The sequence below is a fragment of the Saccopteryx leptura genome, chromosome 4, assembly GCF_036850995.1.
Source record: "Saccopteryx leptura isolate mSacLep1 chromosome 4, mSacLep1_pri_phased_curated, whole genome shotgun sequence".
In the NCBI taxonomy this organism is placed as follows: Eukaryota; Metazoa; Chordata; class Mammalia; order Chiroptera; family Emballonuridae; genus Saccopteryx; species Saccopteryx leptura.
In genome coordinates, this window is record NC_089506.1 from 114,055,554 (window position 1) to 114,061,553 (window position 6,000).

Consider the following 6,000-nt stretch of genomic DNA (forward strand, 5'->3'; position numbering starts at 1 on the left):
GAACAGAGGTGGTATAAGGGTGGAAAAGCTTGGAGTCATAGCCCAGGCAAGGGGAGAATATGAGCAAAGCACAGAGGCATGAATCTGCCAGGTGTGTTAAAAACATTATTAAAAGCGAGCCATCCTAAATGTGTTTTAGGAGCCTTTGACCTGCGGCTTCCTCCCCAGTCGCTGCTCTGTGAAAAGACTTCTCTGAATGCCCACGCTAGTTCTGAGAACTGCAAGAAGAGACTCTGAGATAGTCCCCGGGTAACTTTATAAACATTCTCCTAACGTCACTGGCGTTAAATGAAGCTGTCTAGAAGATAGACAGATGCAGAGTCAGGAAGGGAAGAACAAAGCCACATGCAACACTCTTTGTAAATTCTATGCCCCAAATAAAAAAACATAAAATTCAATCCCATCTTTCATTCCATGGCTTCTTAAAGTAATTCAATCTGATTCTTATTTTCCCCAAATCACATTTAAGTTTTTAAAAGAAGTTGTTGCCTGACCTGTGGTGGCACAGTGGATAAAGCGTCGACCTGGAAATGCTGAGGTCGCCAGTTCGAAACCCTGGGCTTGCCTAGTCAAGGCACATATGGGAGTTGATGCTTCCAGCTCCTCCCCCCTTCTCTCTCTCTGTCTCTCTCTCCTCTCTCTCTCTCCTCTCTAAAAAATGAATAAAAAAAATAAAAAATAAATCTTAAAAAAAAAAAAAGGAAGAAGTTGTTAAGGGGCTATTCTTAAGGAGCATGAGATCCTACAAGGTTAAAGTAATTACTAAGGTCAAGGAGTCTACAAAACAACAGGATAGACAAGATTGTGGAAGTAAAAGAGAAACTATGGAAAGCGACACAGAAAGGTATAATCTATGAAACAAGAGGTGATGGCTATATAGAGGTATCAATGGAGGCTTCCTGAAGGAAGTACAAAGCAAGTCATGAAGATTAGGTAGGGGTTTGGCAGGTGAAAATGTGTGAGGAAGGCCATCAAGCAGAAGAAGGAGGATACAATGGGAAAACGTGTAGAGCTGTCCAATAAAATTCTGTGAGATGATGGAAATGTTTTGTATCCACACTGCTCAATATGGTAGCCACTAGCTACCAAGGCTCCTGAGCCCTTGAAATTTGGCTAGTGCTACTGAATGACTAAACTTTTGATTGTATATATTTTTAATTCATTTAAATTTAAATAGCTACTGTGGATTAAATAAAAACCAACCAAATGGCCCTGGCCGGTTGGCTCAGCGGTAGAGCGTCAGCCTAGCGTGCGGAGGACCCAGGTTTGATTCCCGGCCAGGGCACACAGGAGAAGCACCCATTTGCTTCTCCACCCCTCTGCCGCGCTTTCCTCTCTGTCTCTCTCTTCCCCTCCCGCAGCCAAGGCTCCATTGGAGCAAAGATGGCCCAGGCGCTGGGGATGGCTCTGTGGCCTCTGCCTCAGGCGCTAGAGTGGCTCTGGTCGCAACATGGCAACGCCCAGGATGGGCAGAGAATCGCCCCCTGGTGGGCAGAGCGTCGCCCCTGGTAGGCGTGCCGGGTGGATCCAGGTTGGGCGCATGCGGGAGTCTGTCTGACTGTCTCTCCCTGTTTCAGAAAAATGAAAAAAAAAAAAAAAAAACCAACCAAATGAAAACAGGTCTAGTTTTCTTACTCGGAGTTTGCTGTAGCAAAGGAGTCAGACATTGTCACTTGTGTTTTGGCAAAGACTCAAAGACAGGAGGAATGGAAAAGCTTTAGAATTTAAAAAAAGAGAAGGCTCCAGGAGTCCCCTGACGAAGCTATCGGCACAGGGAAACTGTAGGCACACCAATTAGAAGGATGCATCCCATGTGATTGATTAGGGGTGCACATTTAGCTTTCTCTGATTGGTCCTAGAACAAATATCAGACAAGCTGTCAGTTATCAATAAAATCCTGGCCATTTAGAGATAATGTTTGGCTTCCTGGAGGGTTGCGAGAGATAGGAGGTAAATTTCACTTACAGATAGCAGGCTGGCTTCCTGGGCTACAGATCATGGGTTGGTTTTCTGGACCGCTTGCTGTACACTGTGCATCTGAGTTCTATCTCTATGTGGTCTATTTGTTGTCTGTATATTCACTCTCTCACCACTAAATGGCTCTATCTGGTTTGGTGGAACATAGGATGTGTTTCATGAAACAGTAGAAAATAAGGCTGAAAAATAGAAAAGGCAAACCAGGGTGCTAAATTAAGAAATTTGTATTTGTTTGGACATGAATGAAGTATCAAAAAAAAAAAAAAAGAATTTGAGCACAGGAAGCTGCATGATCACAGCTTTGCTTGATGATCAATCTAATTTTAATATGCACAATGGAATTGATGAGGAAGGTTCTGGAAACAGAGAGACCAGATCACCATATCATAACAGTTAAGGCAAGAGGAAACGAGGCTACCAGAGGCTGGGAATGCTGATGGGAAGAAGTGAGCAGGGCCAAAAGCAATTTAGATGCACAATATAGAGTTCTTAAAATCTGACTGGATAATAAGAAAATTTTTAAGAAACAAGAGAACTCCAAATGACTTTCAAGCCCAGAAGAGGTGGAAAATAATATAAGTTTGGATGATGGGGCAAAGGGAAGAAAAATGATGAGTGTGGGTTTCAGACTAGTAAATCTCAGCAGATTGAAAACAAAAAAAGGTTAGGATAGACAAATCAGAAGAAACAAACAAACAAATCAAAACATGCTTTCAAACAACAAAAAGGACCCGAAAGTATACTGCTCACAAAAATTAGGGGATATTTCAAAATGAATATGAAGCAATTAAAAAAAAGCATTTGATTTTTTTATTAAACAAGAACATCAGAAAAGCAAATGACAGGCAAAGAAAGCTGTTTGATTATGCAAATGAGATGCAAAACCAATTTATATTTCATTGGTGAAAATGCACTATATAAAAGGCTGAAAGTATTGTAGTATCTGCACGTTCCCTGATCCCCTAATTTTTGTGAGCAGTATATTAATAAAAAGAAATGCCAATCATAAATTATATTAATTCACTTAGCAAACAATGATGTATTCTTCAAGTCCATGGTTATACTTGAGAGACAGTTTTCATGTGGTCACAGCTAAATTAAAAGAGTTTCTCTCTCTCCTAACTTCCCCTTCTTTTGCTTCTGTAATTTGTTTCCTAAAGCCCATTTCTTCTACTTCTGTGATTTCCTAAAGGCAATTTCTCTTATAGTTTGAGTCTCTGCTCTGAATTCTTTCTTGGCCAGACCTCCCATATTGAGGCAGCTGGACCAAGGGTCCCATTTGACCACACATGTCTAATACCTGGTGCTATTTTGTTTTTTTTTCTGAGCTCTACCAATAATTTCACCAACATTAAATTTTCCACCATGGTTTTCTCCAACTTCATCTTCTTGTAAATCAAGATCCTCTCCAAAAAGAAACAAAACAAAATGAATATTTATTCAGCTGGTATCAAGAACACGTATTTCAAGAAAAGTAATTAAAGATAGAGTGATAACAAAATGCAGAATAATAAAGGTGGAATCAATTATTTTGGGCTGCCTCTTCTTTCCATATTCTGAATATTTCACAGATGGCAGAGCAGCCATAAACACATTTTGGTTTGAATCTGTCACTACAGATTTGTAGAGCAATTTCAGTTATCACTGGAAATATATGGTAATCAGGAGTTGAATATGGCCTCTGGTGTTATTACATTCATGGTCTCTGCCTGAGGGAAAGGAATTAATTAACTACAGTCTTGATCCCCAAAGCCAAAGCAGAATACTTCACTGCTATGGTGATTCCGAAATCACTAGTTTTATTCGAGCATTTTCAAAGTTCCAAGGGGACTTCTAAAAATGGATATCATGAAGACAGTGACCTACAGTCACCGTCAGTGGTACATTCTCTTGCTGGGATTTTTGCCAGCTCGGCAATAACATCAATACAATATTCAGATGAATTTATTTCCAATAGGCAAATAACTTTGTATGGGAAAGTCACTTAAGGCAATACTGAGCTTTCAGGCCCTACGTCACCCCGCCTCCTCAGACCGCGCTGCTTGGAAGCAGGACAGGCTTTGAGGGAAGTCTCCGAAGCCCTTAGATGCTCCTCTTGAGCCCGGCTCTGCCCTTCACATTGCTTTGCACTTAGCTCCTTGAAATCGTATCATCTGAATAAATCCTTATCTATCCCCCTAAGAAATGAAGTCAGCACTTTCAGGAAGCAGTATGCCTGGTGAGGCCAAAAGAAATTGGACCTTGGCCTCGTTTCAAAGAGACTATGTATCTAGAGGTTTTTGGCAAGCAAAACAATCCAAGTCAGGCTGATGTAGGCAGAAATGAGAGTTTAGCAAAACATACCATATAGCTCACAGAATCAGGAAGATCAGAAAGCCAGGCCTGGAGCAATATACAGGTAGAAAAGATGTCCCATTACTTGGATAGTAACGAAGCATCATGAAAACAACAGCAAAGGGATTGAAGAAACAGCCCACTGAACCTACTCTTAGACTGAGATTGGCCAGCTAATAGGGGCCCTGTGTCCTCTTGGCTGCATTCCTGCTGTGACCCAGCCGAAGAGAAGGACTGTGACTGTGTATATATGCTCCCGACGAGAAGGGTCGTTCCACAGACCTAAAACGAAAACAGACACAATGACAGGAGCAGAGTTGTGGTCATCAAAGGCACAACGAAGTTCAACACAAAATTAACAATGTTGTCTTTTCATTCATAAATTTGTGGCAAGAGAACCTAGTTCTGCCCTGTTTTTAATTCAGCAGGAGTTCAAAGATGTTAGAAAGACTAAAAGTCTTTCAAGTTAAATTTACCCTGTCACTTCTTCCTATATTGTGTGTGTGTGTGTGTGTGTTCACTCATGCACTGGAATGAAGGATTGAAGTTGGGATAGAAAGAAAAAAAAAAAGAAAACCTAAGAGTATCAGAAAACAGCTAGAAAATAAGTCTGTGATTTCCACATAGCCTGATGTAAATGTTACATAAATGCACATACATGGCCCCTGTCTAGCTTTCAGTAAGAACCAGGAAATGACCATTACTCTTCAACATTTCATTAGCTTCGTACTATGCAGGCCTACTTTGTTTTATTGTGCTTTACTTTATTGCCCTTCACAATTATATTGCAGTTCAAGATGTTTCATTTTTTACAACTTGAAGGCAAGACCCTCTAACAGCAAAAAATACTATGACTCACTTTATTGCAGTGGTCTCAAACCGAACCCACAGTACCTTTGAACCTTACCTGTACAGTTGTCCCCCCTGACCTAGGAGGAATGTGTCCCAAGACCCCCGGTGGATGCATAACACTGTGGATAGTACCAAGCCTTGTGTATACTATTTTTTCTACGTATACATGTCTATAAAAAATGTTTTAATTTATAAATTAGGCACATTAAAAGAATAATAACAATAACTAATAATAAAATAGGACAATTTTAACAGTAAAATAAAGGTTACTTGACCATATTGCAACAAGTATCTGACAACCAAGAGGGCTACTAACTAACAGGTGGGAGTGCCGACAGCATGGAGACTCTGGACAAAGAGATGATCCGTGTTCTGGGAGGAATAGAGTGGGATGGTGCGAGATTTCATCATGCTACTCAGAACAGCCTGCAATTTAATAGATGAATTGTTTATTTCTGGAAGTTTTCATTTAATATTTTCTAACTGTGGTTAACCACAGTTAACTGAAACTGCAGAAAACAAAATTTGAATAAGGGAGGAACTATTATATTCCTTACGAAATTACCCAGTCAACGTTCTCATGCAGAACTTCTCTTAAAGTGTTAGTACCAACCTCTTTTCTTAAGTGCTCCCAAAAGAAGAAAAAAGTAAATAAGTATTGTTCATTCTATCCACATGCTTAAATTTAAATTTAAATTTAAATTTCTAAGGAAAAAAGTATTCACTAAAATACTCACCATACTGAAACTTTTAAATAAATATTAAAAATCCCTGCATATGAAACATCCACCTTTTTGAAAGAAAGGACTGACAACCTCTCCCTCCCCCCATAAATTC